Genomic DNA, 22,629 nt, shown 5'->3' on the forward strand with positions numbered 1-22,629 from the left:
GTAAACTACTCACAGTTCATCGGAGAGGCTAGGATGATGTAGAAGCCCTCCGTGATGACGGCCCTCTTCTGACGGAGCTCCGGAACAGGCCCCAAGATGGGATCTCGTGGATACAGAAAGTTGCGGTGGTGGAATTAGGTTTTTTGGCTCCTGTTCTGATCGTTTGGGGGTACGTGTGTATATATAGGAGGAAGAAGTACGCCGGAGGAGCAACGAGGGGCCCACGAGGCAGGGGGTGCGCCCTAGGGGGGCGCCCTCCACCCTCGTGACCGCCTCTTTTGTTCCTTGGAGCAGGGTCCAAGTCTCCTGGATCACGTTCTGTGAGAAAATCACGTTCCCGAAGATTTTATTCCGTTTGGACTCCATTTGATATTCTGTTTATCCGAAACACTGAAATAGGCAAAAAAAACAACAATTATGGGTTGGGCCTCCGGTTAATAGGTTAGTCCCAAAAATAATATAAAAGTGGAAAATAAAGCCCAATATAGTCCAAAACGATAGATAATATAGCATGGAGCAATCAAAAATTATAGATACGTTGGAGACGTATCAGGCATCCCCAAGCTTAATTCCTGCTCGTCCTCGAGTAGGTAAATGATAAAAAGAGAATTTTTGATGCGGAGTGCTACTTGGCATAATTTCAATGCAAATCTTCTTAATTATGGTATGAATATTCAGATTAGAAAGATTCAAGACAAAAGTTTATATTGACATAAAAATAATAATACTTCAAGCATACTAACAAAGCAATTATGTCTTCTCAAAATAACATGGCCAAAGAAAGTTATCCCTAAAAAATCATATAGTATGGCTATGCTCCATCTTCACCACACAAAGTATATAAATCATGCACAACCCCGATGACAAGCCAAGCAATTGTTTCATACTCTAACTTTTTCAAAACTTTTTCAATCTTCACGCAATACATGAGCGTGAGCCATGGATATAGCACTATAGGTGGAATAGAATGGTGGTTGTGGAGAAGACAAAAAGGAGGGGATAGTCTCACATCAACTAGGCGTATCAACGGGCTATGGAGATGCCCATCAATAGATATCAATGTGAGTGAGTAGGGATTGCCATGCAACGGATGCACTAGAGCTATAAGTATGTGAAAGCTCAAAAAAAGAAACTAAGTGGGTGTGCATCCAACTTGCTTGCTCATGAAGACCTAGGGCAATTTGAGGAAGCCCATCATTGGAATATACAAGCCAAGTTCTATAATGAAAAATTCCCACTAGTATATGAAAGTGATAACATGAGAGACTCTCTACTATGAAGATCATGGTGCTACTTTGAAGCACAAGTGTGGTAAAAGGATAGTAACATTGTCCCTTCTCTATTTTTCTCTCATTTTTTTATTTATATTTTTTTTGTTTGGGTCTTTTCTCTTTTTTTATGGCCTCTTTTTATTTAGGCTTCTTTGGCCTCTTTTTTTTCGTCCGGAGTCTCATCCTGACTTATGGGGGAATCATAGTCTCCATCATTCTTTCCTCACTGGGACAATGCTCTAATAATGATGATCATCTCACTTTTTTCTTACAACTCAATACTTAGAACAAAATATGACTCTATGTGAATGCATCCGGCGGTGTACCGGGATATGCAATATGACAATGATGGAGTGTGTCATGATAAACGGAACAGTGGAAAGTTGCATGGCAATATATCTCGGAATGGCCATGGAAATGCCATAATAGGTAGGTATGGTGGTTGTTTTGAGGAAGGTATATGGTAGGTGTATGATACCGGCGAAAGGTGCACCGTATTAGAGAGGCTAGCAAAGGTGGAAGGGTGAGAGTGCGTATAATCCGTGGACTCAACATTAGTCATAAAGGACTCATATACTTATTGCAAAAATCTAGAAGTTATCAAATCAAAGTATTACGCGCATGCTCCTAGGGGGATAGATTGGTAGGAAAAGACCATCGCTCGTCCCCGACCGCCACTCATAAGGAAGACAATCAATAAATAAATCATGCTCCGACTTCGTCACATAACGGTTCACCATACGTGCATGCTACGGGAATCACAAACCTTAACACAAGTATTCTTTAAATTCACAACTACTCAACTAGCATGACTTTAATATTATCACCTCCATATCTCAAAACAATTATCATGCTTCAATCTTTTCTTAGTATTTAACACACTCAAAAGGAAGTTTCACAAATCTTGAATACCAAGAATATTATTATTAAGCAAATTACCATGCTATTAAGAGACTCCCAAAATAATTTAAGTGAAGCATGAGAGATCGACAGTTTGTTTAAAACAAATCCACCACCGTGCTCTAAAATATCTAAGTGAAGCACATAGAGCAAAATTATCTAGCTCAAAAGATATAAGTGAAGCACATAGAGCAAAATTACATAGCTCAAAAGATATAAGTGAAGCACATAGAGAAAAATTATCTAGCATAAAAGATATAAGTGAAGCACATAGAGCAAAACTACTTAGCTCAAAAAGATATAAGTGAAGCACATAGAGCAAAATTATCTAGCTCAAAAGATATAAGTGAAGCACATAGAGTATTCTATCAAATTTTAATTCATGTATGGATCTCTCAAAAGGTGTGTACAGCAAGGATGATTGTGGCATACTAAGACACAAAGACACAAATAATACAAGACGCTCCAAGCAAAACACATATCATGTTGGTGAATAAAAATATAGCTCCAAGTAAATTACCGATAGAAGTGGACGAAAGAGGGGATGCCTTCCGGGGCATCCCCAAGCTTTGAATTTTTGGTGTACTTGGATTATCTTGGGGGTGCCATGTGCATCCCCAAGCTTAGGCTCTTGCCACTCCTTGTTCCATGATCCATCAAAAGAATTCACCCAAAACTTGAAAACTTCACAACACAATACTCAAAATAGAAAACTCGTGAGCTCCGTTAGCGAAAGAAAACAAAAGACCACTTCAAGGTACTGTAATGAACTCATTATTTATTTATATTGGTGTTAAACCTACTGTATTCCAACTTCTCTATGGATTATAAACTATTTTACTAGCCATAGATTCATCAAAATAAGCAAACAACACACGAAAAACAGAATCTGTCAAAACAGAACATTCTGTAGTAATCTGTAGCTAGAGCAAGATATGGAACCCCAAAAATTCTAAAATAAATTTCTGGACGTGAGGAATTTATCTATTAATCATCTTCAAAAAGAATTAACTAAATATCAATCTTCAAATAAAAATGACAGCAGTTCTCGTGAGAGCTAAAGTTTCTGTTTTTTACAGCAAGTTCAACAAGACTTTCCCCAAGTCTTCCCAACGGTTCAACTTGGCACAAACACTAATTAAACACAAAAACACAACCAAAACAGAGGCTAAATAATTTATTTACTACTAAGCAGGAGAAAAAATCAAGGAATAAAAATAAAATTGGGTTGCCTCCCAACAAGCGCTATCGTTTAACGCCCCTAGCTAGGCATAAAAGCGAGGATAGATCTAGGTATTGCCATCTTTGGTTCTAGAGAGAAAGAGAGCAAACTTGTTATCTATGGAATTAATCTTTCTATTTTGACAGAGCACATGTCCATTAATGGTAGAAGAAAGATTAAGGATGTTGCGGAAATTGGCATCTAGGCTAGCTTTTATCTCTTTAATAGATTCGTTTTGGTAAGAAAGCATGAGAGATGTAATTTCAGTTTTCTCATTAATGGGGTGCCCAAATATTGTTTTCATCCTCTCATAGGTATCTATGGGGTCCCCTTCAAGAAAACCCCCCTCAAAAATAGAATCTAAAACTTGTTTGAACGAAGCGGGTAGCCCGACATAAAAGCTTTTTAAGTAAACCTCAATTTGATATTGAGGTACATAGCTAGCCCGGATCTTTAACAGCCTATCCCAAGCATCTTTCAAGGATTCATCAAGTAAATAATGAAAAATTCCAGAATCATCTTCATCAAAATTACTAAGATTTTCATTGATAACTCTGGCAAGTTGTTCTATAGTATTCCAATTCATGAGTTTAGATAAGATAGTAGGATTGTCTAAAGCACTAGAACTTGGGAGAGAACCCCCAACTCTTCTTGGTTCTGACATGGCGAGGGGAAAAGGTAAATAGAGAGGGAGGATAGAGAGAGAGAGAGGGCGAATAAAACGGCAAGGGTGAATTGGGGGGAGAGGAAAATGAGAGGCAAATGGCAAATAATGTAATGCGAGAGATAGGGATTGTGATGGGTACTTGGTATGTTGACTTTTTGCGTAGACTCCCCGGCAACGGCGCCAGAAATCCTTCTTGCTACGTCTTGAGCTTGCGTTGGTTTTCCCCGAAGAGGAAGGGATGATGCAGCAGAGTAGCGTAAGTATTTCCCTCAGTTTTTGAGAACCAAGGTATCAATCCAGTAGGAGGCCACGCTCAAGTCCCTCGTACCTACACAAAATGATAGCTACTCGAACCAACGCGATTAGGGGTTGTCAATCCCTTCAGGTCACTTATGAGAGTGAGATCTGATAGATATAATATTTTTGGTATAAAGATGCAAAGTAAAAAGTAAAAGCAAAGTAAAAAAGTAAAAGCAAAGCAAGATTAAAGTGATGGATATTGATATGATGAGAATAGACCCAGGGGCCATAGGTTTCACTAGTGGCTTCTCTCAAGAGCATAAGTATTCTACGGTGGGTGAACAAATTACTGTTGAGCAATTGACAGAATTGAGCATAGTTATGAGAATATCTAAGCATTATCATGTATATAGCCATCACGTCCGTGACAAGTAGATCGAAACGATTCTGCATCTACTACTATTACTCCACTCATCGACCGCTATCCAGCATGCATCTAGAGTATTAAGTTAAAAACAGAGTAACGCCTTAAGCAATATGACATGATGTAGAGAGATAAATTCATGCAATATGAAATAAACCCCATCTTGTTATCCTCGATGGCAATGATACAATACGTGCCTTGCTGCCCCTTCTGTCACTGGGTAAGGACACCGCAAGATCGAACCCAAAGCTAAGCACTTCTCCCATGGCAAGAACTACCAATCTAGTTGGCCAAACCAAACGGATAATTCGAAGAGACTTGCAAAGATAACCAATCATACATAAAAGAATTCATAGAAGATTCAAATATTATTCATAGATAGACTTGATCATAAACCCACAATTCATCGGTCTCAACAAACACACCGCAAAAAGAAGATTACATCGAATAGATCTCCACAAGAGAGGGGGAGAACTTTGTATTGAGATTCAAAGAGAGAGAAGAAGCCATCTAGCTACTAAATATGGACCCGAAGGTCTGAGGTAAACTACTCACACTTCATCGGAGAGGCTAGGATGATGTCGAAGCCCTCCGTGATGACGGCCCTCTTCCGGCGGAGCTCCGGAACAGGCCCCAAGATGGGATCTCGTGGATACAGAAAGTGGCAGCGGTGGAATTAGGTTTTTTTGGCTCCTGTTATGATCGTTTGGGGGTACATGTGTATATATAGGAGGAAGAGGTACGCCGGAGGAGCAACGAGGGGCCCACGAGGCAGGGGGTGCGCCCTAGGGGCGCGTGCCCCCACCCTCGTGACCGCCTCTTTTGTTCCTTGGAGCAGGGTCCAATACTCCTGGATCACGTTCGGTGAGAAAATCACGTTCCTGAAGATTTTATTCCGTTTGGACTCCGTTTGATATTCCGTTTATCTGAAACATTGAAATAGGCAAAAAAACAGCAATTCTGGGCTGGGCCTCCGGTTAATAGGTTAGTCCCAAAAATAATATAGAAGTGGAAAATAAAGCCCAATATAGTCCAAAACGGTAGATAATATAGCATGGAGCAATCAAAAATTATAGATACATTGGAGACGTATCATTTATCATTGAAGCTTTTGCACTCACTACCATGAGATGGGTGGCTCATTACATTCTGATCTCTGTACTCCTGGTTCCTAGAATGCCACAGTACATCCTCTCTTGTTTCAGCATCATGAAACAACCTCTGCAATCTTGGTGTAATTGGAAAATGTCTCAGAACATTATGAGGAATCCTCTTCACAGCATCGCCATCTTTCCATCTTGATGATTTGCATTTCGCGCATTCACTTAAGTTGGCATAATCCTTCCGGAATAGAACACAATTATTCTTACAAACATGGATCATATCATATCCAATTCCAACTGCATGAAGGAAATTCTTCATTTTACTGTAGGTGTGTGGCAGCTCAGACGCATCTGGGAAAGATTCGCGGAAAGCAGCCAACATCGCATCGAATGATTTGTTGGTCATCCGCTCAGATGTCTTCACCTAAAGAAAGGTGACCATAGCTGAGAATACTGACAGCTTATTTCCTGGGGTGACAGCAACGTTGCATTGTTCCAACATGCGGGCCCACTGTTTTTCTTATGCAGGTGAAAGTTCACGGAATGCACGAGCATTTCATAGCATTGTTTCAATGTTTGTCAAACTCACTGGCTCCGCCACCACCACCTCCTCCTCCTCTTCCACCTGAGCATCAGGCAGATCAAGATGGTGATCTGCTACTTCCACGTAGTCAATAACATTGATGTTCACAACTTCACCATGATGAACCCACCTAGTATATGTGACCGACATCCCACACAAGTGTAGATGATTTTGCACAGTTGACTGGGTCTTGTAACTGAATTCATACAACTGCTACACGGGCAGAGCACATCTGATTTCGGACCACGTACTCAGCTCTGATAAAGTTCATGAAGTTTTCAACCCCCTCGACATATGCAGCGGAGAATCTTCAAGCAGAAGTTATCCAAGTCCTGTCCATCTGTTAGACATACAAATTAGTTCTTCTACTAGATATTACAGGAAAAACATATATGCTTTTTTTATGAAGTCCAGAAAAAATACCTAGGTCGATGTCTAAAGCTATGGCAAGATATTTGGACGAGCAGATCTAAGTAACGAAATATATGTAAAGCTAATTCAGCAAACAGATTTGAGTGCCAAATTATGGCAGGCTGTTTCAGCAGTCAATGGGGCCGAGCACACAGCCATCGAACTATCGAAGGCCATCGCAGCAACAAAGATCGAGTATAAAACGGTGTAAAGCTATTTCAGCTAACAGATTGGCTACTAGACCATGGCAATCTACGTCACAATAAATATATGGCAGGATATTTTAGCAACTAATCAGCCTTGGCATGCCATCTCAGCTAAGCAGATTGAGTGTAGAACAGGGCAAGGAAGCTTCTTAAGCAGAGCATATTGACAGTAAACTACTTTGGCAAACAGTGAGATTAACAGCGTCTATCAGCTAACATTCAGCGCTACACCGACATGAACGGGGCCTCAGTCTAGAATGCGCATACCGTGGGAGAAGCTGACCGCCATGCGTCTCCACACGAACATCGCCAGCGGTGGCGGCGCTGACCGCCGTGCGCCTCCACAAGAATGTAACCAGAGGTGGAGGCGCGGCTAGAGGACGGCAGTCTACGAGAGCGTACTATGGGAGCGAGAGGATCGCCGAACCGCGGCACCGACGTATCGGCGCGGCGGGGAGGGCGGCTTTGGCGGAGCGAATGGAGTGGAGGGGACAGGGGGGAGGGGGTTTTGGGAATATTATTGGCTAGTTGGCCGAAGGGCGGTTGAATCGGATTTGGGGGGAATTTTTGGGTGTGGGGGGAGGATTTGCGTGTGGTGGGCGGGGGGAGTTTGGCGCATGGTCGGTTTCTCCAAGTGCAGTCCCACGTGTCAGTGAAGAGGCAAGCCGAACCGCATTCCGTTTGTGTGAGCCGTGTGCAGGACCGAACGTGTGTGGGGTGCAATGCGACCGCGATAGGAGTGCTGTGAGTGTACCGCATTTTTTCCTTTTAAACTAGGTGCTTCGCCCCCTCAAAAAAAAATCTGTTGCTTCGTGTGATCCATCGATACTACTACTAGTAATCCAGTAATCCCGACTAAAATGGCGCGGCCGGGTCTTTTCCCGCGCGATATGCTGGGAGGTTGGCTTAGTTGGGTTTTTTAGGACGAGTAATGCTACACCTATGTAATCACAGTTACGTAATTAACGTAATGTGAAACGTGCGAGCTATTGATTGTAGATTGGGGGAGGGAGGGGCCCACCACCATGAAAATCAGGGGAGGAGAGAGAGAGAGGCAATTTACGTTAACCCTTTCGTAGGTTCCCGTAGATGTAGAAAGATGTGTCCGATCCTGCAATATAGGCCATCCAATCTATATCTAACGGATAGGAAGGAAACTATGACAATTTACCCGCACTCCTCTCCACATTTGCAGATAAGGCTTTCCGTCGTTCATCCTTTTCCCCCACAAGATCTTGATCTTTCGTGCAACGCACGGGCATCTTGCTAGTACTCCTACAATATGTATATTATTGTGAAAGTTCATATACACCGGCCGAGATTAATGCAAACACGGCAGATTTTCATTACATTTCGAACTTTTATAGGACAAAAAAATAAAAGAAACCCGACCCTAAACCTATTCTATGGCGGCGACTGACGTCCTCCATCTGTGATCTCGATGTACGGGGGCGGGGTTCAAGACCCGTGAAGTGAAGGTGCGGTCTCCGGCGAGGAAAAGTAGAACACAGGAGACGGACCGGCCAGTTGGCACACCATGCCCTGCCGCCTCCCATGCCCTACTCATGCTCGGAGGAGTCCCCGACCTCGGCGGTGCCGGATGTTGGACGGCGGCAAGTAGGACGCGTGGCTGACGGTGCTCCCGTCGTCGGCCACCAGCGTGGCCACCGCTTGTGCGGCGACTTGAGCGAGGGCGGCGACCTCGAGCTCCATCTCCGAAGACAAGCTCTCCCGCAGAGCGTTCACGCTTGCGGTCATGGCGGATGTGGTTCCAGGTAGGAGGATGATGCGCTATGGTGTGGAGGTTAGCTGGGCGTTGCCGCTTTAAGTAGCGCATTCCGGTGAGGCCAAGCGTTCGGGTGCATCATTAAGTCGCCGGAGTTGGTTCCGCGGGCACCGAGCCTCTTAATGACGACATACGAACGGACGGCATGAATGCGGGCAGCTGGCGCCGGCTGGGAATGCACCACGCGATGGCGCGAGGGACGAGGGTTTTGGTGTGCCAGGGTAGTCAGCTGCGGTCGTGGCAACGTTGGAGATGCCCTTTGCTCATATGCGATCCCCGCATGTCATTGAAAAAACAAGATGACCCGGCATGGTCTCAGGTCTAGAGGATGCAGTTGGCCGCGCTACACCACTCCGCGGACGCGTCGCGGCGCCCCGTGCATCCTTGACGAGCCGGGTGTTGGGGTGTGTTTGGATTGTGGCCAAAGTGCACCTTGCCAAAATTTTGGCCATGACCAAAAGATTGGTCTTTGTTTGGATGGTTGCCATTTTTTGGCATGCCAATGAACTCTAGCCAACTCTAGTTCATTTTTCTTGCCAATGTCGGCCAAATCGTGGGCAACCAATACCTCAACCAAAATTTTGGTCATGACCCAAAGATTAGTCTTTGTTTGGATGGTTGCCATTTCTTTGGCATGCCAATGAACTCTAGCCAACTCAAGTTCATTTTTCTTGCCAATGTCGGCCAAATCATGGGCAACCAATACCTCAACCAAAATTTTGGCTACCCAATGCTTTGATGGGGCAACCTTGGGCACAAACCAAACATACCGTTGGTCGTGCCACAGCACTAATGCCACCCTCGGCAAACTGAAACCAACCGTGTCTAGCAACGATATGAGCGTGTCGCTCACCACGGTCACCGTGTCCAGAGGCAGTGCTGGAGATGCGCCCCGTTGTTGGCCCCAACGACCCACATGAACGGTTGTCGGTGGTGAGGTGGTCGTGGGCCAGCTCCCCCATTGGACTAGTCTGCGCTACGTCGTCCCGATGGGTGTGCCCCACATGTCTGTTTCCCTGTTTTCCCGGCCATATTCGAGCGTCAGTGCTCCGCGTTGCGCATTAGGCCTTTCCCTATGTAGGCCAAGCGAGACAACTTATTGTTTATTTGAGTCGTTCAAGTATAATCATGTGGCGTTTGCTTATTTCTCATTCCTCTCCAACCCTCTTCTCCATCGATCGTGTCGCCCTCCAGTCGAGTCCATCCTCCCGCATGCCTCATTTGAACATTCCGCCGAGTCTCATTCGCATGTACCCACCCTAGTCCTCTTTCAATAGATCTCCAGACCCCGAGATGAAATCGAGAGGGAACGAGTGGGGGCACGTGATACCTAAGGCGGATTCAAAATTTTGAACCGGTGATCATAGCATCCGCAAATTATATATAAAGGGTATTCAATGTTCGTTTCGTTTTTGAACGTACAATATACTCCCTCCTATCCTTTCTAGTTTACATATAAGTTTTATGTGTAGTCAAAGTATATCTACTTTGATCAAAAAGGTATCAACATTCAACAACGCCCAATCAATATTGTTAGATTCGTACGTACTCCTAGATTTGTACTCGAGATGGTTTCCAATTTGACTATTGACAAGATTAATAGTACATGAGATGTATATGTCAAAATTATATCATTGGAAACTCCTTTCACATACGACTTTGACCGTATGCCTTGTGTAAGTTGCATGTCATATATTATTACTCTAACATTTGGTCAAAGTTAGCCTCGAAAAACGCATTAGACCCTGTATGCTTTGTGTAAGTTGCATGTCATATATTATTACTCTAACATTTGTGTAAGTTGCATGTCATATATTATTACTCTAACATTTGTTCAAAGTAGTATAGTGGAACTGGATCCTCTAACGTAGGTATCCCTGCCTTACCCTCCCTTTCGGTCACTTACTGGCGGACCCCATGCTTGCTAGGCCCCGCATGTCAGTTACTCAATGGGTTCGGCCACGTCAGGGGATCCTCATCCATAGTATACTCCCTCTGTTTTTATTTACTCTGCATAAAACGGAGGGAGTGGTGGTATAATAAATGACACGTGCGGGGAGGGGGAGGGACGTCGGTTTGCTCTCAACTGCAGTCCCACAAGTGAGCGAAAATGCAAGACGAAGCGCGTTCCATTCAGTGAGCGACGTGGAGGGTCCAGCGTGCCGGGCTGCAACGCGAACGCGACAAGAGCGATGTACAGTCAAAACCGATTGACCGGTCATCACCGGAACCACCATTCACACCAGAACCTTCACTGCTCGGCCTACACCAGCCACTGCCCTAAAACCACACCAAATCTCCAGCCCATTCCCCCACCTTTCGATCCCCTAGCCCGCATCAAGTGTCCCCTAGTTCGCCGGAAAGCCATGGTGCGCCGCAAGATCACTTACTACAAGATGCTGACGCCGGAGCGCCGTGCAGAAATCGCGGCGGCGGTCGGCGCCACAGACCACCGTTCCCAAGCTCGCTTTGCGGTGGGCCAATCCCCGAGTTCTCTGGAGCCAAGTTACGAGGAGGAGGAAGCCGATCCAATGTTCATGGCGGAGGTCGCGGCGAAGAAGGCCCCCGATGGGCATGAGACGATGGACGTCGACTTCGTGCCGACGTCCGAGTCCCCCATGGTGCAGGCGGACCAGCGGTTCAACATGGCGATACTAAAGGAGGATCGGGAGGTAGAGGCTCAACTCGACACGGATCGCGCGCATGCCACTGCCATCGAGGCTCTCCTGCAGGCGGAACCGGATGTCGTGGATGTGAACTGGGCGGCGGAGGCTCAACTTGAGGCGGAGCGCGCGGATGCCGCTGCCATCGAGGCCCTCCTGCCGGCAGAACCGGACGTCCTGGACTTGAACCGGGTGGCAGAGGCTCGACTCAACGCACAGCGCGCGGATTCTGCTCTCATCAACGCCCTCCTGCAGGCGGAACCGGACGTCCTGGACTTGAACCGGGCGGCGGAGGCTCGACTCGACGCGGAGCACGCGGATGCCACTTCCATCGAGGCCCTCCTACAGGCGGAATCGGACGTCCTCGACTTGAACTGGGTTGTGCTCTCATCCGTTTAGAACGCCCGCACGCTCCGCTTGAACGAGTAGCTGGAGGCCGAGGACAACCGCGGTGCGAAGACACATGTCGGCAGCGACGGCTGGTTCGCGCTGGCAGCCAAAGACGACAAGGTCGCCTCTTTCCGTGAGCAGTGATAGTTTTTCTTTATGTTGTTGTTTTTATGGATCTTTTGCTGTGTAAAAACATATATTTGTTATGCAAGTTGCCTGACTTGGGTCAGTCTACCATTTCAGGCGGTTGGATGAATATCCTACGTGTCCTAACCCTTCTTTCCTTCTTCCTCACCTCTTCTTCTTCCCCAACAGACCACCGCACGGGCCATACGGATACTCCCCAACATGCGGTTGGATAAACATACTCTATGAACAAAAATTATGTGTCAGCGATAGGATGGCTAAGTTTAGTGTGTTCACATGTGACAGCACGTGTCAGTGAGGGTGCGTTCCCTTTGTAGGGTTTGCGGCGTGCAGGAGCGACTGTGTGAGGGTGCGGTGCGACCGCGGCGTGCAGGAGCGACCGTGTGAGGGTGCGGTGCGACCGTGATAGCCGTGCACAAGTGTACCTCCTTCTCATTTTGAAAACTTTAGGCAAGCTTGGCAAAAATGTGTGGCGAATTTTGGCAATGCAAGGCCTAGACCCAAACAGGATAAGTACATGCGTACTAGGAGTACTAGTGTTAAAAAAGAAAGGCTGGGTTTTCCTTCGCGGGATTTAATCGATACAAATCCTCGTTTCACGTGTCAATTAATGCGTATTTTTTCTCCAAAGAACAAAGAGCTAACCATCTCACTCCTCATCGCTTGATTAATGCAGCGCCATGCAAACCAACCTTCTCACTTCCGCATGCATGCAGGGGATATTGATGTCCTTGCTTGCTAACCCCATCAATTTTGCCTCGATTAGTGTTAGTGGCCCTTTTCAAATTGTAATTTTGATATACTGGCCTTGTGTACAAAAAAATGGAGGTAGTAACTATATTTGACTTCCTTCCCCATTGCGGTGACGCCGACGATATTTTTTTGGTGGTTTGGTGAAGTGCGTTCGACGGAGAACACCATTGAGGGAGACCACGGTAAGTCGTTCGCAAGTGCCGCCTGCAAGCCGAGACAACCGCCTTATTTGCATCCAGGAAGTCCTTTACTAGTACTACTAGGAGTAACTAATGCAGTGAGATGGCTTCTCGAAGAAGACGATGGAGAAGCGGAGTCAGTGAAGAGTGAAATGATGGTTGCTTTGTCCGTGCTTTTGTGATTTGTGATAGAAGGGACAGGGGAGTAGACTCTGTGCTCTATACTGTATTACATGTGTCCAAGCATGGGAGAAAGAGGAGAGACGTTGCATTTTTCTATTCCTTCAATCAATCAATCAAGGAGCTTCAGTTCCATCTTTTTGGCTTGGGCAACACCGTCCATAATGGTTCCCACGATGCCAAAAGCTATTTTCACATTTGGCTACACATTGTGGATGCCCTTAACCGTACCACTTGGTTTTGCTCCTGTGTGCTATCTATACAAATCTCAATTATATTGATCTAAAAAAATATAGAATCGAGATGAGTAAAAAGGAGGTGATTTTGCCGCGCGGATGGCGGGGGAGGTTTCTTATTTGAGCAATGCTACATCCACGTAATGGTTTACGTAAAGTTATGAACTGATGTGATGTGGGACTATTTGATTGGATTAAAGGAGAGGATTAGGCCCACCCCACCTAAAAATCAGGGGGCATATATAGATTAGATGGAAAGTATACGTAGCAGCTACGTAGCCCTTTGTAAGTCTAGGATTAGGCTTCTTATTTTCAGAGGACGTTATCCTGGCGGTTTGCTAACATGTGGTCCCACGTGTCAGTGCTTTACCAAGCCGATCTGCGTCCCACATGAGGCAGAACAACAGCAGAAGCAACACGTGGTTAAGTTGAAGAAGATGAGGGAGAAGCGGATTCAGTAACGAGTGAAATGATGGTTGCTTCGTCCCTCCAACTTAATTGCAGGAAAGGTGCAGCTTTGTGATTTGACGCCTCATTGCTCATTACTACGCCGACGCCATGATTGGGGTGCTTCACCCCGGCTGCTCTGCACTGTATTCCGGTATGGCGCGTGGACCCGGTAGCTTGATGTCCCACATGTCGGTGAAAGGGACTAGAAGATTTATGAAAGCGAGCGCTCCACTCTTACGACGGAGGAGTAGACGACACGACGGCCCAGTGAACTGTCACTTGTACTGTATAGTACTATAGTTTCGTTGTTTCGCACGATCCATCAATACAAACCCGATTAAATAGGAAAGGGCGGGATTTTTTCCGCGCGGTAGATGATACTGGCCATACATTTCAAAGGCAATTTTAATGTATGCAAACTGAATAATTATAAGTAACAATATGATATCTAGTAAAACTAAAAACACATATGATTTATTGTGTTAGAGTGTAGTAGTAGTGCTGTATTGCATAGTTGTTAGATGTAACATGCCAGAACGTGTAGAGATGTAGTTTTGGAGGGCCTACAGAGAGAAAAGCGTAATACGTTCACCGAACTTCAGAATAAGCTGATTACGGTCACTATATACGTTTTGCGGTGATTATACAGTCACTTTCTCATAGCTCAGCATCGGATTGCACTCTGTTGACAGGCCAAATAGTCTGTGTGGCACCATGTTGACTAGTTAAATTGACCACATTCATTGTGGGTCCCACCTGTCAGTTCGCATAGGCAAAAGGTCAGATAAACACAAATTTACGCAGGCGCGACGAGGCTCCAACCCATGCGCGGGAATCACCTGGTTGTGTATGTGTCTGTCAGGGCCTGATGTGTGCGCATGCACGTGTAGGTTGAGCACTTGAGCGTGAGAGTGTGTGTTGGTCGTGTGGTGTACTTGTGTGTGCATGCATGCATGCGTGTGTGCGTGTGAGTGTTGCGTGCGTGCGTGTGAGTGTTGTGTGCGTGCGTGGCTGTGTGTGTACGTGTGAGTGTTGCGTGCGTGTGTGGGTGCATGTGTTTGTGTGAGTGTTGCGTGGATGCAGTTCGTGTGCATGCGTGCGTGTGTGTATAATCACTACACCAGCTCATGTGTGTTAAAACAGATGGCTCAGCATACCAATACAAGGCCACCTTGTCCGCTGTGCCCGCGGTCATGACTTTGAACCACCGTCCAAATATTTTTTTGTCGTTTGTTTTCATTCTTACTAGCAAGATGCCCGTGCGTTGCATGTAACATCAAGATGCATTTGTATGACTTGTTTATCTTGTGAAAGAAAAGGATGAATGAGGGAAGGCCTTATTTGCAAATGTGGAGAGGTGTGTGGGTACCTTTTTGCAAAATTGCCATAGTTTCTTTCCTATCCGTCAGATATAAATCGGACGGCCTATATTGCAAGATGGCAGGCACACCATCATCACCAACTCTGTTTTTTATAAGAGTGTATTTTATGTATTTTATAAGAGTGTAGATGTAGAGTAGATACAAGTCGACAGGTGGGCACGATGGTAGTGAGATAATGTGATGCAACACTAGAGGTGCCACGTGGAGCGTTTAACTGGTCAACTAGTCATGTCATGAGCAAATACAGAGTTGTACGGTGAGCCCATGACTGCATAATAACCACTAAACGTAAATGGTGACCGTAATGACTGGATTCTGAAGTCCAATGTACCTATCGTGCTTTCGCTTCAAATACAATGATCGTCATTGCATATATCACGAGAGAAAGATGAAACATGTGTGAATTTTCTAGGGGCTTACTTTTAGAGGACCTGGAGATAGTTTTGTGTGCATATGTGAAAGGGGAGTACAGGGGGGTATGCGATGGAGAGAGAGATGCTCTTCGTTTCTCTTTATTATGACTAACTTTGTATATAGTATAAAAATATACAAATTCACAGTGCGGAATAAATATCATTGTGGGCACCATGCAACGCAAATTAGCGTTCATACTCCTCCATATAACTTTGTAATGTTGTATATATGTAGAAACTCTAAAATAATTTTTTGGCCACACTTTATTCAAAAGGAATTTTATATGCTAAATAAACGTGAAAAGAGGGCTTTTTAGATCAATGGGGTACGTGATGTAACATGTGTGAATGTGTAGTTGATGCATTTGGCGGGGCCTAGAGAGGTATGTGTGTGTATTACGTATTCAAGAGAGGCATGGATAGAGGGGCCGACGGGGGGCGTGGGAGAGATAGCACGAGAAATGAGAGTGGTCTAGAGAGAGAGACGAATATGACGTCACAACAAGAGATTCCATTCCCTTGAGTGTGTATATGCAAGGGGGAGGGAATAGAGGCACCAGGAGAAATTTTCTGTGTGTGTGGTGTTTGTGTTGGTATGTGTGGGTGTGAGAAGATAATGAGACGTGGGGGAAGAGGGTGTGTCACCGCATGAGGTCCGGTGGGTCGAGGTGAGGCCCTTCGTTCTGTTCCGTCCTGCGCCACATTGGTCGGCCCGTGATGCATTTAGGAAGACCCATGGATGACTAGTCGTACAAGACAAAGATAGCAGAATTGTGAAGGACTCTGTGTCCACTGACAAAGCCGGCTAGGATTTGTAACCCTAGGTTCTCGGACTAAGGTAACCCCTTTATCTCTGATATTACTATTCATCCAACCTAACTTTAAGGGGCATCCTACAGAATGCTCTGCTAGAATCATACTCGTCGATTAGGAAGAGAGGTGTGAGACAATGTGTGAGAGACATGCGTAAAGATAATGTGCGTACATGAGACACGTAGGCAGGTCCATGTATATAGAAAGGGTCGATGAGATTGTGCGTGTGTATGTTTGCGAGAGGAAGAGTGCTTGTGATAAAGGTTAGTGAAAATAGTTGTAAATGGTTACGAGAGGGAGGGAGGGTTATATCTAGAGCATGTGTGTGAGAAATACACCTCGGGAGAGAGTGTGTGAGCATGTGTGAGAGACCACCGATGGAGAGTGAAACTACACGTAAAAGACTGCTCTACACATTGATTAAAGATATAAATTGTATCAAAATATTAGGATGGGATCATGATATTTGCAATTCTCATAAGGAGCGGTCATTGATCCATCAGACATCTAGATTCTATCGAATTTGAGCATGTCTATGTTATTATTCGACACAATTGATCCACATAGTTAGTATTTTGAACTCCAGACAATGCATCGCTTTAGCAATCGAATATAAACATGAGTATAGTTCATGTTGTGTGTGTAAAGCACATTATACATACGAAAGTTACACAATGGACATTATAAATAGCTACTACCTATGAACTAGCATACATTTGAATTCAACTTAAGGTGGTTTAAAAAATCGAATTCAACATGAAGTCCATTCAATTATTTGAATTTGATATCATGGCATTTGTAAACCATACCTAAATTATGGGGGCACCAATCTTTCTCTGATTTTGTACATAATAGCATATGTAGTCGTGTACAAAATAGATTCAAATTTAGCTCCTCCATTCCAAAATAATCGTAGTTATAGGATTTTCAAGTGTCAAAATTTCAAAAAGAAGCGGATAATTTAATGAGGTTTTCAAACATACAAGGTCAAATATAACATTGTATATTTAGGTCAATCCTCATAGTTCAAGAGTACTCTAAACATGAATGCTTGTGTTTCAAAATTTCGAACGAAGCGCCAAAAGAGCCTCTACTCGCCCGAAACCGCGTGAGACCAATGTTTGGTAGTACAAGGAAATTACTTTTCTAATAACTCCGACCCGTGAAACCTACCGGCCCGACGTCCAAAGGTCTAAACCGGGGTAGGTTTGTAGCTTCATCTAGACGCCACGCAACCGCATCCGAAAAACATTCATACACAATGGCCGCCTAAGCACACATGCGCGTGGCCGAAATCGCTCCCGCCCACTATTTGGGACACCTGGGATTACCATCCTACCCCCGACCCGCAGTAGGTCCGAAATTTAAGAGCGGGGCAAAGTTTGTACTTTCCCCAAATTTCAAACAAGCGTGTCCCATCTTCTGTTCAAAAAAGCCAAAAACAAGCGTGTCCCAGACCGAAACATGGTTCCCCCCCTCACCTGTCCGATTCCCCATTCGTACTCCGTGGGCGCCAAAACTACCTCTCCACCAGCCACGAAACCCCGGCGTCCTCCGTCCGCCACCCCATCCCACCCATCAACCACCGCCCTCCTCCATCACGTCGGAGCCGATACCCCGACGTCGTCGTCCACCGCAACCTCAACCGCAACGCCCTCCACGGCTAGTAGTTGAAGCCGAGGCCGAGCCGTCCGTACCCGAGCCAGTTCAACCACGCCGTCCTGCGCCTCACCGCTGCTGCTCCAACTTCGCCACCCTCCACCGCACCAGAGTTGTTCCTGCTACGCCGTCCTTCGCCGCCTCGGATCTGCTTCCCCTCCGCCGACATACGGCCACGGCAACACAGTCAACAATTTGGCCATGGGTTCGTCCAAGCCTGCACCCTCCAAAAAATCGGTTTCCCCGGTAAAAAGAAGAAAATCAGCGTGACTTGTGGAGGTGACCACACCGGCAACCGAAAAAGGTACTCCTCTTCCCTTATTCGTGCAAATCTTACGTCTCTTCTTGCACAGTATTCATCCCACAGAAGACACTAGTTGACCGCTTCTTCTTGATACTAGATGTTCCTAGTAACTCACGATGCACAAGGTTTCTCCTCATATACTATTTCACCTTAGCTAGAGGTCCATCGCCCCCCTGAATTTCAATTTCTGGCCACTTGATTCCCAATTAACGGAAGCATTCCCCAGCGTAACAGGCGCTAGTACGCCTATTACACCGGGGAATCAGTGCCTTGGTGTTTATCTTAGGGGCGTGTGCGGCCTAGAGCTACCGGCGCCCGATCGAGAGGTCGACCGGGATTAAAGGGATGGCCTGGGGGCGCTGCCAAGCACGGCGGTGGTGTGAGGTTGATGGGAGGGCGGGGCGGCGGAGGCAGGGGTCTGGGCCGATGGTCGCTGGCGGTTTGAGAAAGATCGTCAACAGTGACTGGCGGGAGGTAGACGAAGGCCATCTGCCCGTTCCTTATAGATCGGACGGTTCATTAAAAAAATCGACTGACCTATTTATTTTCAGTCGACTGTTATCTTAGATATGACCACATGTGGTGGTGTGCTGGAGGAGTACCTGCATTTCCTGTGCTCATATATTACAAAATCATACAGAGTAGAATCTAATTTTGTTTGCCATGCAATGTTGTAGAGCTATCATATGTCTCCTGTCATTTATTTTTCAGCCACCCGCTATCTGCTACTTTTACAGTGCACTAGTTCCGCACACACTTCACCCGTACTCTCTCTGTTGTGTTTTTATGCAAGGGTATTTCAGACTCTGCTGCCATGAGAGAAGCCTAAAAGGAAAGAGAGAAGTCGCTCCAGTTTGGTGTGCAGCTAGGCAAGACACGTTTCAACGCTTTAAAGGGTGTAGTGTCAGCAGATGGAGACGGGGAACGTAGCTCTGGAGTTGATGACCTTGCTCGCAATGAAGCACCATCCCAGGTGCTTGCTTTAACTTCGCGGTGTCATATGTGGTTGCATGTTCCATATGGTGTCTAGCTTGTATTCGAAAGGCTGAAGTCGGTAAGATAAGGAAAGATATTTTTTTTACATGAACCACCATCTCGTGAGCACGAGAAGACAAATAGCTAGTCAGGGCACTGGCCGAGCCAGTGACAAGCCCAGCAAAGGTAGGCATCACCTGGAAGCCAACTAAAAAGCTGCGATGGTGGCGAAGCAGCCCGCCTCCCACCAGGCTCTCAGGTCCTAGATGATCATGCTCACCACTCCAGCCGGATGTCTAGCTTGTATTGCTTCCAATTTGGTTAAATTGCATCTGCTTAGCTTACACATTATACCTTTGAATATGACATGCCTTTCTGTTTTTGGTACATACTAGTACATCTGTGTATTAACCATGTTCTTACATCAAACTAATGTTCTTGTGTATCCCTCATCAATCACTTATGACGAGGCAGGCAGGCAAGGGGACTACTCCTCATTTAAAGAATGCAGCGTCAGCCTCCCGACATGATTCTCAAGAAACAGAAATGCTAGATGAAGATAGTGAACGTAACTCTGTAGTTGATTACAACATTTCCCCTACACTAGCATTGCAGGTGCTTGCTCTAACTTGGCAGCGTGATATGTGGTTGCATGTTGCATATGGTGTCTAGATTGTAATTCTTCCAATCTGGTTAAACTGCATGTGCTAGTCTACTTAGCTTATACATTATACCTGTTAATGTGACATGCCTTCCTGTATTTAGTACATAGTACATCTGTCTATTAAGCATGTCCTTACATAAAACTATTGTTTTTTTTGTATCCCGCATCAATCAACATGACGAGACACCTTTAGTATATGCAGTGCGATATTAGTTGCATCTTTCATATGATTTATAGCATGCGCTGCTTCTAATTTGTTGAAATTCCATTTATGATAGGACGCTTTTAACTTGGCAGAGTCATATTGGTTGCATCTTTCATGTGGTGTCTAGCTTGCATTGCTTCTTATTTGCTGGAATGGTTTCTGCTTAGTTTACACAAACAGTTGTGAACATGCCATGCCGTCCTGTTTTTCATACATATTCCATCCTGGTATCATGTGTTTGCCTTACATCAAACTAGTGATTGTCAGTATCATGCATGAATGAGTTCTGAAGAGAGAATTTTATTGCTTTTTGTTGTCGGTTTTACTTGACAATTCAAAATCAATAAAGCGGAAGGAAGTTAGCAAGGCAGCGGATAAAGGTGCTCCTTCCGAACGGGGCCTGTACAGTTTCTACTCCTCCACACCCCCAAGATGATTTCCAAGACAACACATGCATAGACACTCAACAAAGATGTGTTTATGATGAGCATGTCTCCCCTAGTGCAGAATCACCGGTGCTCCCTCTAACTTGGCACTGTTATATGTGGTTGCATGTTATGTGTGATGTATAGCTTGTATTGCTTCTAATTTTGTTGAATTCCATCTTGTTACTTTACACATTATACTTGAATAAGACACGTGTTCCTGTTTCTAGAACATACAATATCTGTCTATCACACCATGTTCTTACATCAAATTACTACTGTTGTGTAACCTGCAACAATCACTTATCATAAGACACGTTTGACTTCAGAGTGTGATATAGGTTACATCTCACATTCTTTTCTAGCTTGTATTACTAATTTGTTGAAATGGCACTTATGACGAGACAGTTTTAACTTGGTAGAGTGATATTCGTTGCACCTTTCATATGGTGTCTAGCTTTCATTACTTCTAATTTGTTGAAATGCCTTCTCCTTAGTTTACACATCATAAGCTGTGAATACGCAATGCTGTGAATATGCAATGGCACTAATGATGAGAGACCTCTAACATGGTAGTGTGATGTTGTTTGCATCTTGCATATGATTTATTTCTTGTACTGCTTCACATTTGTTTAAACGCCATTTATGATGAGACACTGTTAACTTGGCAGAGTGATATTTGTAGCATCTTTCATATGGTGTCTACCTTCCATTGCATTGCTTCTAATTTGGTGAAATGTCTTCTTCTTAGTTTACACATCATAGTTCTGGTTATCTCTTCCGTCCTGTTTTTCATACATATTACTGTTGGGGAACGTAGTAATTTCAAAAAAAAATCCTACGCACACGCAAGATCATGGTGATGCATAGAAACGAGAGGGGAGAGTATGATCTACGTACCCTTGTAGATCGACAACGGAAGCGTTTGGTTGATGTAGTCGTACGTCTCCACGGCCCGACCGATCAAGCACCGAAACTACGGCACCTCCGAGTTCTAGCACACGTTCAGCTCGATGATGATCCCCGGACTCCGATCCAGCAAAGTGTCGGGGAAGAGTTCCGTCAGCACGACGGCATGGTGACGATCTTGATGTACTACCGTCGCAGGGCTTCGCCTAAGCACCGCTACAATATTATCGAGGACTATGGTGGAAGGGGGCACCGCACACGGCTAAGAATATGATCACGTGGATCAACTTGTGTCTCTAGGGGGTGCCCCTGCCTCCGTATATAAAGGTTCAAGGGAGGGGGGCCGGCCGGCCGGCCGGCCAGGAGAGGCGCGCCAAGAGGAGTCCTACTCCCTCTGGGAGTAGGACTCCCCCCCTTCCCTAGTTGGAATAGGATTCGTGCAGGGGGGGAAAGGGGAGAGAGAGGAGGAAGGGGGGCCGGCCCCCTCTCCTTGTCCAATTCGGACCAAGGGGGGGAGGGGCGCGCGGCCCATCTCTGGCCACCTCTCCTCTCTTCCACTAAGGCCCACTAAGGCCCATATACCTCCCGGGGGGTTCCGGTAACCTCCCGGTACTCCGGTAAAATCCCAATTTCACCCGGAACACTTCCGATATCCAAACATAGGCTTCCAATATATCAATCTTTATGTCTCGACCATTTCGAGACTCCTCGTCATGTCCGTGATCACATACGGGACTCCGAACAACCTTCGGTACATCAAAATGCATAAACTCATAATATAACTGTCATCGTAACCTTAAGCGTGCAGACCCTACGGGTTTGAGAATAATGTAGACATGACCGAGACACGTCTCCGGTCAATAACCAATAGCGGAACCTCGATGCTCATATTGGCTCCTACATATTCTACGAAGATCTTTTATCGGTCAGACCGCATAACAACATACGTTGTTCCCTTTGTCATCGGTATGTTACTTGCCCGAGATTCGATCGTCGGTATCCCATACCTAGTTCAATCTTGTTACCGGCAAGTCTCTTTACTCGTTCTGTAATACATCATCCCGCAACT

The sequence above is a fragment of the Triticum urartu genome, chromosome 3A (genome assembly GCF_056163025.1).
Source record: "Triticum urartu cultivar PI428250 chromosome 3A, HENAU_Tu73, whole genome shotgun sequence".
Classification (NCBI taxonomy): domain Eukaryota; kingdom Viridiplantae; phylum Streptophyta; class Magnoliopsida; order Poales; family Poaceae; genus Triticum; species Triticum urartu.